Genomic DNA, 12,549 nt, shown 5'->3' on the forward strand with positions numbered 1-12,549 from the left:
TGATTTGCAAACACATCATTACCCAAAAATGAGGTACACAGTCAGAGGTCATGTGATTCACGACCAAATCGTTGCCAGAGAACATTCATCTCATTCATCTGATTTGTAAAGGACTCTTTACTGGGAACTACAGTAGGTTCACAACTCTCGTTGACTTGCGTCACAAACACATCATTACCTGAGGACGAGGTGCACGATTCTCATTCATTTTATCTGTGAAGGAGCTGCACAATTGTCAATCAGTCATCGTCTTATTTTAATTATGCATTTTAACTGTGATGTCAGGTATTGTGTACCGAAACTGGACAATGCCATATGAGTTAGCCGCATGTTAAATAGATAATTTATTATATTCAAAAATGTATGACTTATTAAAGTGCACATCTGCAGCGCAAGCAAGCAAACCCCAAGACATCCCATATGAGCCTGCCTTGAATTCTGCGGATGAATCAAATGAACCAACTCACTTCAACGCATGTTTCAAAAGAACTGAGACAGTGAAGTGGATGGAAATGCCCTTCGCTAGCAGGGATGATCACAGGCGCCACTCACAGTATGAAACCAACAAGAAAACAGTAAGCCTGCTGGCCCACAACGACTGTACTTGTAGGTACAGAGCCCTCGGTCTGTCAGACGGGGTGCCTAAAAGGCCGGGGCCCATCCCAAGAACAGCACCCCTTTTCTCCACTATCTCGGGTCACTCTCGTTGACCCCTTGTCCAGCTCTCTTCCTCAGTGAAATGGCACCATAAATCCTTTTAAAGGATGAAGAAATCACTTCCACGGTCAAGAGGGGGCTGAATTCTTTGGTCGTCCCCTTAATGGTCTCAGGTGTCTCAGCAGTGTTAGACCACAATTCCCCATTAAAGGACTTGTCCACTTAGCCACAAGTCGCATGTCCACAAGATAGGACAGCAGGGAGGAAATGTGGGAGTTAAAAGCCTTCCCTGCTGCCACCTACTGGCCGGCATGGGGGACTCCAACACTAACATCTCTAGTGTCCCCCCTCCATAGTATAATCCAAGAAGTAATCATCCCTTCATTGTATTGAGATGCCAAGAATGCTGTGCAGTAACCACCAGGGCATCTTATGGTTCAATCCCTGTAATGCACTGCGTCAGACCACATACAGAGGAGTCACAACCACTTTAAATGACCAAGCCGACATGAAACTGTGAAGAAGGCTGAGGCTTCACGACAGCTATGACAAGCAGCACTGCAGCGTCACCAACATTTATTAAGGATCTGCAGAAGGACCGCAAGCCAGCTACCTGAATCAATCACTCCATCGGCAATCATCTCTTATGATGCCTTCCATCACAAAACTGGATACAATAGAAGAAATGGCACTGGCTGGAGTGAAGTTCAGGCAGTGGCCTCCAGGGGGCGTCAGGACTGAATGTGGGACTGCATAGGTGGAGAGACACAATTAGCTGTCAGGTTTGGACGTCATGTTCAGTCAGAACCCCAGAAGGTTAAGACCCTCGTTGGTCAACTTCCTCTCGTTCTGTTGGTCTTCACCCACCACAACTTTATAAAAAAAACACAAACACGACGAGCACATGGGCCTTTGAAACTTCACCCTGGGCTTCACCCTGCTTCTGAGCGTCTTCCGTTAATTTATTTATTTTCTTCTACTTTACACAAACTCCCGACAACAAAGCCTAAACTTCCACCAAATTCATCGGCAAAGTCCTTTTGAGGAAAAACACGACCCCGGCAATCAATGCATTTCAACAAGTCACATCCTCCTCCTCCTCTGAATGAACAAATGGCGGTGTGAAAAATCGCGTCCCCACCAGGAGCCCATCTTTGGGGATCCATCTGTTTTAACACCTCCCTCTGCCCTCAAACCAGACGCCCTGCTTTTAGAACTTGAACCAAAGGTTAAAAAATAATTAAAAGCATTCATTGAAAAGCTGCCGGGTGGCACAGGTGCACACCACTGGAGCATCAAACACACAGGCGAGCCTTCGGGATTTTAAACAGCATAATTAGGTGCCTTCTCCGGTGTCATCTTTGGACTCGGCACGGAGTTGTGTTTGTGCTGTAAAGAAGTTGGACGTAATTTATGAAGCCCACCTTACAAAAAAAAAAAAAGGCAAAACTGGCAACTGTGTGCTGGACCAGAAGAAGAAAACCCAGCAAACAAATCCAGCGAATCGACAGACTGCCAAGGCAAATGCTGCAAGGCAAGGTGAGAACATTCACTAGAAACTCCAAACCTGATCTTTATTAGCCGACATACAGCACAAAGATTTCAGAACACAATTTAGAAACACGCAGGACAAAGCCAGTGAACCGCCATCTTCAATAGTGTCGGCCAGACAGCATTATAAGCCGCCACTTCTCTGTTCCACGTGGTAGCAAAGGAACATCATTGACACTGAGCAAAGATTCATGGACAATGTCATGCATGCGGGTCTGAGGATCACCAGCCAAGCTCTTCCCATATGTATGTCATACCAAGCCCAGGCCATGAGGGTGCGCTGCCACTAACTGTCCTGTCATTTTCTTCCTCCACAGTCTCAACAAGTCACCCAGTTAGGGAAACTGACCCCGTCTCTTCTGGTCCCAGAGCTTCAAGAGGATGACCACCTGGAAGGAGACGTCATTACTGCGGAGATGACCTAATGGGAGGAGCTCTGAGTCAGGTGACCCATTGGCAGAGCTGAAACGCTTAGTTTTGTTGTTTTCTTTGCATGCCATCGGGCACTTTTTGTTGGGCCTTATCAGTAAACGAGGAGGGTTGTGTTGGCACCCGAAAATGTTCCTGTTTTGTTGACCCTCCTTTCCTCGTCTGAGCACTACATGTTTGCGATGGGTCGACTCATTTGTGTGTACCATCAGGGTGTTCTTGGTGTGGGCCCAGGGTCCCATGATGGGACTTTTCACCAATGAAACGATCAAGTACCCACAAGTCAAAATTACTAAGGCGGGGGGTCAAAGTTGAAACTCAATAAACCGATTGTGAGCTGAAATTACTTGAAAGGATTAAACATCTGCGATGTCGAAGTGACCCGAGGGGGACCCACCCTCACCTGATGAACCAATTGAGTATCCCTAAGTCAAGTAAAACAATCGTATCTCGCGTGAGAAAACGGTGTGAGGGATTGCCGGCCATACAGTCCATACAGATGGAGCCCTCCCTGCCACATGGAGGTGCCCCGAATTCCAGCAGGGCCTCATGGTCTTTGGAGTTTTAATGCACAGCCCTGCTGGATACAATGGGAGCCACCAGGAGTCGCTGCAGGGATTTATGCTTTCCGTACAGCCCGGAAGTATTTCCAAGTCACGGGAACGGAAGAAATGATATACTTCCGGGCTGAAGAAAAGGAGAAGTTTTTACCTGACCCGGAAGTGATAGAAAGTCACATGGACTGAGGGACAGAACCACTTCCAGGTCAAGGACTATAAAAGGATTGTGGGAAATCCCAGACATTGAGCTGAGCTGGGTGGTAGGGTGGCTAAGTGTCTGGGAGTGTGGAGGATTGTTAATTATTGTCGTTTATTATTATTGTATGAGTATTGTGGAGAGGAGGGTGCTTTGTGCACGTGTTTGTCCAAATAAATATTATTATTGGACTTTTACCTGGTGTCTGGAGTCAAATCTGAGGGTTCAAGGGAGCGAGAGTGCCTCTATCTATCACAACGTCAAGCTGCTGGAAACAACTGCGATGTTCATGCGCCGCCTTGTTAAAACTACAATCAACTCTCTATTAAAGAGCCAAGTCACCCAGAGGCCTGTGGGGTGGCACGACGTGTGACGCCTCCATTTTAGCTCTTTAAGGCACAGCATCGCACACTTCCTGGTTTTTCAGGATTCTGGATAAATTCCAAGCGTTCCCGCATGCTTAAAAGTGAGCTTATGATGTTTTAAGAACTTCAGGGCAGCTACTCGACTCTTCTTTTTGGTTTGGTGCTGTTTGGAGATAACTGACTTTGGTGCGGACCCTCGTTTATTCACAACAAATGTCAAATCTGTGCTGCTATACGGGGAGCAGAGACGTGGAGAACAAAACTGAGGAAAACCCCAGACGTTCAGATACTACCACCTACCTACCCCGAATCCTGTGGATCCACTGGCCGGAGACCGTCAGCACTGCAGAGCCGTGGCCTTAAGTGTCCCACAGAGGAGGAGATCTGGAGGAAGAGGAGGTGGGCCGGCTTGTGGTCCCACCCTGAGAAAGCCAGGCAGCAACATCACACCCTAACTTGGAAGTGCAAGTGAGGATAACCGAGGAACCCTTGACATAGAGATCTCGATACAAATGTCAAACAGGTGGGCTTGGGATGAGGGTATCCGGTGGTAGCAGCACGGGTGAGTGGTCACGGGTGGACTATGCTCCAGCATAAAGAAGGAAGGCTGAGCCCAGCTTGTATTCTGTCCCTGATTTTTTGGTAAACGTCCACCTCGCCGTTTTTGTGCCTTTTACATTCCAAGCCGAGCACTCATGTCAAGCTGCTTATACGCCATCTTAAGTGAGGCGCTACTCTCAGAGTGTTATTATAATGAATATGATATGAAATTGACATTTGGGCTAAGGTTCGGCCCGCTTTGCTTCTGAACTTGTCGTGTGTGAGGTCTGCCTGAAAATGTGCATTTTATTACAAGCAGATTTGATTTAATTGAATAATTCTATTACTCTGACAGAATCACTTATGCGTGGCTCAAGACGGCGACCAAATTAGCCTTGACGGATGTTGGTTTTCTCTTCGAATTCAGAGTGAAACACAATGGTTAATATTAGAAACAGGCTGCGGTGAGGCTCATTACAGTGATTGGAGTCCCGTGTGGTTTGTTCAGATTTGCCAAAAACGAAGAAAAGAAGATCGTGGACCGCTTCCAGTCTCCATTTGTACCCAGTTGTGGAGTCTTTGAGCGAGTAAAGAGAGGCGGCCACAGCCAGAATCGCGTACTGACACTTCATTGGAGGAGACAGGGAGGTGGCACCCGGGTTGGCATCACCAAAAAGACTTGCGGCAGTTGCGGTGCACCTTCATTTTGCGGCCTGTTCTTGTCAGAAGTGTTCCAATGTTCAGGTTTGTTTCTGCATAGCGGAGGCTCCAAATGTTCAAAGGGGCTTCTTCCACGACGGGTTTATCCAGATGTTCGGTAAGGAAGGTGTTAAGGTGACCGTGAATTGTGCCTGAGCCCAACTTCCGTCATACACCTTCACTTTTCACATGTTGTTCACTACTGTTCATCGGCGAAATTTCCTGCTGCCCTCATTTGCCGAATTCTCCCTAAAAGTTTTCTGTACGGCTGGCTAAGGCGATTTTTTTCCCCCAGCATCCCATCATGCTTTGCAAGGTCAGCGTGACATCATAGAGCTGTAGCAGCCAATGCTGGATTAGGACGTCACACTTTCTGTGCAGAACTCCACCTGACACTTTGTGCCACTGCCCGGTCTGCTTCATACCCATTGTAGACGGTTTGGGTATCCCACCCAGGACGGGGGTGGAGAGTCCTTACCTGGCTGGGATGTCATAATGGAAGGATGGAATAAAAAGGGGGGCAATATCCATTCAGGACATCTTATCACCCTTGTCCTGAGTGGGATGCCCAAACTGTACAAGAACTGGCAGGGGAGGATGGCACAAAGCAGCTCATCCCCCACTTTAATATTTTGGGCACCCACAGGGCTGCATGGGAGATGGGAGTCTGGAGAAGCAGTGCTGAAGGGAACCCTGGCAGACGATAGAGGGCACTGCCAGGGGAGGACCTTCCTGGCGTTGTCATAACCCGGAAGGGCTTCTAACTGGTTATGTTGGATATCACTTGCTGATCGGCACTCCAGTCAGATTTGCCAAAAACTAACTCTCAGTTATATTATGAAGTTACATCGTTGCCCGCATCATCTCATTGTCCCTTGTATGTGGTGGTCCAGATCTAATTATGCAATTTTCATTACGCTATAACTTCTTAAGTTTATTACCTAGAGAATCCACAGCGCCTGCCCTGCACATGGAGATTTCACTTAAAATTCTTTTTGTTGCCGATAGATGGCAGCACCTGCCCTGCATTCCAAAATGGCGGGGAGATGGCTGTCAGTCGACCAGTTGCATAATTAGATCTGGACCACCCTGGTGACAGGGACAGCCCCAGAGTATACAGCACTGGTCTCTTGCACCACAGGCTCTCTTAGTCTTAGTGATACAAGATCGAGAAATACGAGACAGGTGGCGCAGTGGTTAGCACTGTTGTGTCACAGCACACGTCACATTTCTGGCCAGCAGATGCTTTGCTAACAACGGTGACACTTAAAAGCTCACTGCCACATTATAATCCACTCCAAACCAGTTTAGTTTCTCGTTCCATTGACTTCAACGCATTTTGCGGAATTTGCTGAAATTCCTGAACACATTTCCACGGTTTTGTCAAACTTGAGGTGAAGCTAATTCACCAGGGTTTGCCCGTCACTACTGCTCATACTTTAGATATTTAATATTTGTCACCACCATGATTTATGTACAGTATGTGTCTGCCCATTTAGTCCAGTTCAGGGTTACACTGGGGGCAGAACTTATCCCACCAGGCTAAGGAGCAAAAGCGGATCGGACGTTAGGACATCAAAAGGCGCACAAAGCAAAGGACCCAACCTGGAAATATCTGAGATGAGAAAAAAAAAAGAAACTTCAGTACCCAGAGGGGGAAACGAAATGCACAAGGAGACAAGGAGAACATGCAAAAGGCACACAGTTGACGTGGATTTGAAGCCAGGACTCTGGAGCTGAAATGCAGAAGAACTAACGACATGATTGATATTATATATCGGAGATCAAGGGCAGGTCTGGTGGGTTTGTGCCAGGAGGCAATGTGGCGCCCCAACACACCCACACGTTCAGACTGCAGACCTAACCTTACAAAGAAACACGAGCGCTTCAGACAGTTTCCTGGGAGTCGCCGCGTTTCGTATGCAGAATATGAAAAGCCAAGGACCCCGTTCATCGATTCCTGATATGATTACCAGCACGTGCAACACTCCAAGGGGGGGGCCCTCTCCCTATTGATTGATCCCTGAAATGAATATCAGGGTGCTTAAAAAACTCCAAGGAGGACCCCCTCTTCCTTCTTATTAACTCCTAATAGGAATGAGAAACTGTAAGAGGCAGGATGGGGGACGTGGGCAGCCATCAGGGGTGGCATGGGGCTCCCACACCCAAAAAATTCAGAATGGTGATAATAGCCTGAGGTGGTCAACCTGTTAGGGGTGGCATTTATGAAAGGTAAGGGGCGCACCCTCTGTAAACTCTGTGTTGTGTCAGTCCATTTATGTAACTGAAGGGATGTGCACTCCAGACACCGAGGGGGCCCCCCTACCTTTGTCGTTAAAGTCTAATGCTGCGCCCCCCCCCCCCCGACTGTAAATGGGCTTCGTCCGGCTCTACCACGGGGTACCCCTCTATTTGTCATTTCTAACTGCATTCCCAGGCAAGGCTAACTAGACCTGGCCCTGTCCATAATTAAAATTTACTGTGTTTTGAAAACAGCAAAAAGTATTTAAGGCACAAGAGAGCCACGCAAGAACGTCCAACGGCACAACGGAGTTCTGTTTGTTTGCTGGGTTCGTTTGGAAAATTAATTGCCAATAACAGCTTTACGAAAGGGGAGCATGATGAGCTGAAACCTGACATCTGTAAATGTTAAAACAAAATGTAAAAAAGCTCGAAATGTTAATAAAAAAGAGGAAATTGGCGCCCCCTACCATTAAAGTGCAGAGGGTCTGGAATAATAATATTGTAGTATATGACGGACGCATTATAAAGACCTTGTATTCTCATTAAGCAAATTCTAATGAGACTTGCATTTCGCTTTACTCAGCAGGGAGCGATTTTACGGCGTGGGCTCTAATTACAGGGAGAGCCGTCGGGAAGCACGACATGGCCGCCTCGCCTCGACGATGAAGCTGATTTCTTCCATTTGTCGATCAAGAGGCGCCGGACTGCGGAATACGTGAGGCGGGCAAGAGGTATCTGCTTAAACATTTTTACCTGGTTTAATGGGCACTCTTGGGCAGGACGCTTTCTTCAGTGTTATTTGTCGGCGCAAATCCGCAATTCCACGGGGTGACTGTGTAAAAATGAAAGAGAGATAACGGATTTCTAAAATGTTTTATATATATATATATGATTAAAAAAATATATATATATATGATTAAAAAAAAAAATATATATATATACTGTATATATGATTAAAAAATATAATATATATATATATGATTATTAAAATGATTCAAATGACAGCAACTGTAAAACAAGCACTGTGCTACAGGGTTTCAAATTATATGATAAGAAAACGTAAAATTATCAACTTGAAAAGGATAGAATTTAATGAGGAAATAGCGCACAAGGATAAACGTTCGCCATTGGCTGAATAAATGTAAAGTTAAAAGATCTTAACGAGCGGAGTTACCGAGAGCGCACTGCAATAGAATTCGGTTCCGCGCATTCACCGGGTAACGGTATCACATGGAACGTTAAATAAAGAAACGCGTCGATCTTCGCCTTTACACTTTCAAATCTCATTCTGGGAATATAAAGCGTTAACTAAATTACAGACTTTTAATAATAATAATAATAATGATTATGATGATCATAATAATAATAATAATAGTGTATGAATATAGCGCCTTTCTCACTATTCAGGCTTTATAAGGACATCATGTCCCTTAAATTTTAAAAAGTAAATATAAATAATTAGATTAAAAAAATAATGATAAAATGCACGCACTAGGAGGTCGCGACTATTATTTTTCGATCGATTACTAATTCTAACGGTATCGATTTGCTAGGGATAGCACGCGCGTTCACGGGTTCATTTCTATTATTTCATGACGAACCGCTTAAGAAGAGTAAATGTTCGTTTTATATTATTAAGGGTGCGACCAGCGTTCAAATGAATGCGATAAAAGTAAAACACACCGAAGCTAATTTTATTTACGCATAATGAAATGGCAAACGGAGGTCAGAATTTCTACAAGCCGCCTTTTTACTTGAATCAAACTTTGTCAAGTCTTTGATTGCGCTTTGCTCATTAAGAGAGAGTGTAAGGTGAAATAATCCTCATTGTTGAGTTTGTACCCAAATAAAGATCACACAAAAAAGTTTATTTGTGTTGTTAAAAGTGTTTATAAAGCTGCCGATAAAAGGGGCTGACTAAAGCTGGACGGCACTTTGCCGCTTTGGCTCATTTTGAAGCCCCCGCCGCCACCACTGCGCTCTTTTGCTGGGGCGACTCAAGTTGGACTCCATTTCGAGTCAGCGCGCAGGTGTTAATCTCGGTGACTTGTGTTAGCTGAAATTGTACAGATACCAGAAGGTCATTACAGCCGGCCGGGTCCCTCAGGGAAGAAAGGAAGCTCACATGCCTGGATGGCGGCCTGATGGCTGCGCTACTAATGGGGCCCGCCGCTAATATTACACCTAATACAGAAGAGGGGGCCGCTTTCTCTTGCGAGCACATCTGCTGGCGGTTCTCGGGCTTTTGACGGAGTCTGAACGGCATGTCCGACGGTAGAGAATCAAGTTCTCGTTTCGGTAGTTTTTGAACTCTTCTGAGAGTATAAAGTGAAACTTCACCTTTATGGTGAGGGGTAAAAAAAAGGACCCCAACTATTCGAATTTCGTTACAATCCAACACATTTCATGATATTTACACTTTTTTTACAGCACATTTTAATACTGGAGTGTAACGCAACGTATTTTACAAACGATAACAAATGATAACAGAATCGTTAAAGAGCATCTAAAGCTGCTGTTCCTTAAATGGCACTTTACTGGATTGACGAAGTGCCATCTTATTCTGGCACGGAGTCTTTCAGTATGGAATTGGCTCTTTTGGGCTTCGAAAAGGTTCCTAACACGTGGATAAACCTGAAATCTTTACTGTTTAGAGGGGCACGCGTTACAATTGAAATTGTGATCACACAATAGCAGGACAGAAACAAATCAAGAACCCCTCTGCTAGATGGTGTGACGGATTACAAAATCAGGGACCCTTTAGGATTTCACAAATCGCTTATCATCTGCTCACTGATGTTTATGGAGCCTGTTGGTTCTTGTGGGTCGCTCTGAAGAATTTGTTACTCTCTGTCTGTTCATGTTTGTTAACGGAATGATCTAAATAAATAGAAAGTTTCTTTCTGGAACTTTCGCGTGGATGTTTCTTTAGGAAAACAAAAAAACGATTCCCCTAAGACATCGCAACTGCAGAACCAAAATGATTGACCCCGATTATTTTTAGAGGCGATTATTAAAATGTTTTATTTTAAAAGCGTGCATTTACAGAAAAAAATTAACGAAAACCAAAACGATGTTTTTGAGTGAAAGTCTGAAACGTGTTAGTATTAAAAGTGCCGTCCGCTTTTCCATTTCCCTTTACAAATATTGCTTTGCTCTGCAAAAAAAAAAACGGTAAATTAAGATAAATAAATAAAAATGTACACACTATTTATCAAAAATTAAAAATGAGTCAAGTCGTTTTGCGCAGAACAAAACACGAACGAGAAGTCCGCCCATCCTCGCCATTTAGGACACCCGGTACTTGTGAATGTACTGTCTTAATCTTCTTTATTTATTTATCTGGTTTGTACAATGTTATATACTGTATACCCTGCCGTTCTATCTTAAACTCTGTGAAGTGCCTTGAGCATGGGAAAGGCGCTATATAAATAAAATGTATTATTATTATTATTATTAATCGGTCACGGCGCCCTGCGCACGCACTCGGCAAAGAGCAGCCATAAAAGGAGTATTATTTAAATATTACAATATCATGAACTAAACGTTATGTACTGTAAGCTCGAGCCCAACCCGTTTGTCTCCCCAGGTGGGGTTTCACTTCCCGACGTTCGACGAGCCCCCCCCGTGTGCCCAGACGGACTGGGCTTTCCACACACAGTTGGTGTCTCTCGACGGTGCCCCACCCCCCGTGTGCCCAGACGGACTGGGCTTTCCACACACAGTTGGTGTCTCGCGGGGGCGACACGCGAGTCACTGGGATGAGGCGTCTTGCAGCTGGCCGAGAATTTCAAGGGCTAATATTTAAAAATCGGAGGGATGCACACGAAGGACGCACCCCCCCCCCCCCCCCTCCCCCCCCCCCCCAGGACCCCCAACCGCGAATTTTTTTTAAAATGCTGTCGCTCCATGAAAACCGGCTACAAATCCCAACGTGGCCGGACGTATTGCGACATTAATTGTCCGTTAAAGGTGAATCGGTGCAGACTGAAATCACGGCCATGCCGCGTGCGCCGTAAACTCGTGAAGGGACAGATTGTAACATAAAAACGAGCGCACACTCTTAGAAATAACGGGGCCTAACGTGGTTCTTCTTCAGAGCGACGCCACATAGGAACCATCCACTTGGAAGGCTCCAGAAAGAACGATTACACGGCAAAAGATTCGTGGAATTACACGTGGCTTCCCGATTTTAATGTTTCATTGTTCTGTCTGTTGTTCCTGCCGACTACACGTTAAAGATGTCTGCCTTGTCCACATATTACGAACCTCTTCAAAACCCTGAGAACCCTTAATAATGGGTCTCTGTCAGGCAATGAGGAGCCACACGACCCAGTACAGAACCAGTATGAGTTATGACAAGCAACGGGGTTCCACCCGCAACCTTAGCACATTCTGTAAAAGCTGAGCGTCTCACAAAAGCTTAGTTCCAGAAGATAATAAAAAAGGGACGATGCAACTTTTATTTGTTTCATGTTTTATTGGAAGTTCATTTTGACGGCCGTTTACACCTCCCAATATGGCTGTACTGGACCAGCTGACTCTGGGGGCGCTGGGCATTGCGTACTACTTACCCAAAAGTGTCCCCTTTAAGGCTGTGCCAGGAGAAGGACTGAGTGGGATTCATGGCAGAGATAAAAAAAATAGGAAACGAAGGCAGGCAGCCCTCAGCCGATGCACATGACCATAAGGGACGCCATACGGGCATTTGCTTGAAGGCTGTCTACACACGCTTCAACATGCTGGCTATCTGGTGTCGTCTGATGTCTAACATCTCACGTACATTTGGTTTCATTTCTTATTTTTTCCAGGACTAGCTCAGGGTCACACAATGGTGTCAGGAGTGGGATTTGAAATCCAAAGCCGTAATTACTATGCCACACCGCTGGCAGTTTCATGGCCCTTTACTGGGTTGACTGGTTCCTTGTAGACCCTTGGCTTGATCAAGAGCCATGGCATCATTTGTGTTTTTGTTTTTACCCCGCGTCACAATCCTGGTGCTTTAATGGCACTTTGCTGTGTCGTGTGGTTCCACTGTTGCTTGATGAAGAGCCATTTCATTCTGGGAAGGGGTCTCTGATATGATGTTGCTTCTTTGGATTTTGAAAAGGTTCCTAATATGTGGACTTTAATGTAGAGAAGCCATCGATCGGCATTTCACAAATCTGTTCTCAGAAGCAGTTATAGATCTATAGGCTTCTGGAACCTTCTAGGGCACGGTTCTTTCAGATAGATAGATAGATAGATAGATAGATAGATAGATAGATAGATAGATAGATAGATAGATAGATAGATAGATAGATGTGAA

At 45.3% G+C, this 12,549-nt stretch overlaps 2 protein-coding genes across 2 annotated transcripts in view; one reads left to right on the forward strand and one right to left on the reverse strand.

Moving 5' to 3' along the window:
- The window catches only part of LOC127526277 (mediator of RNA polymerase II transcription subunit 13-like), a 257,111-nt gene that overhangs the window by 15,217 nt on the left and 229,345 nt on the right, over positions 1-12,549 (reverse strand). The window lies entirely within an intron of this gene.
- Positions 7,831-12,549, forward strand: part of tbx5a (T-box transcription factor 5a) — a 111,276-nt gene continuing 106,557 nt past the window's right edge. The window contains exon 1 of the mRNA XM_028824750.2: positions 7,831-7,972. The gene's annotated coding sequence lies outside the window, so the exon portion shown is untranslated. The remainder of the gene's footprint in view (positions 7,973-12,549) is intronic.

Source organism: Erpetoichthys calabaricus, chromosome 18 (genome assembly GCF_900747795.2).
Source record: "Erpetoichthys calabaricus chromosome 18, fErpCal1.3, whole genome shotgun sequence".
Taxonomy (NCBI): Eukaryota; Metazoa; Chordata; class Cladistia; order Polypteriformes; family Polypteridae; genus Erpetoichthys; species Erpetoichthys calabaricus.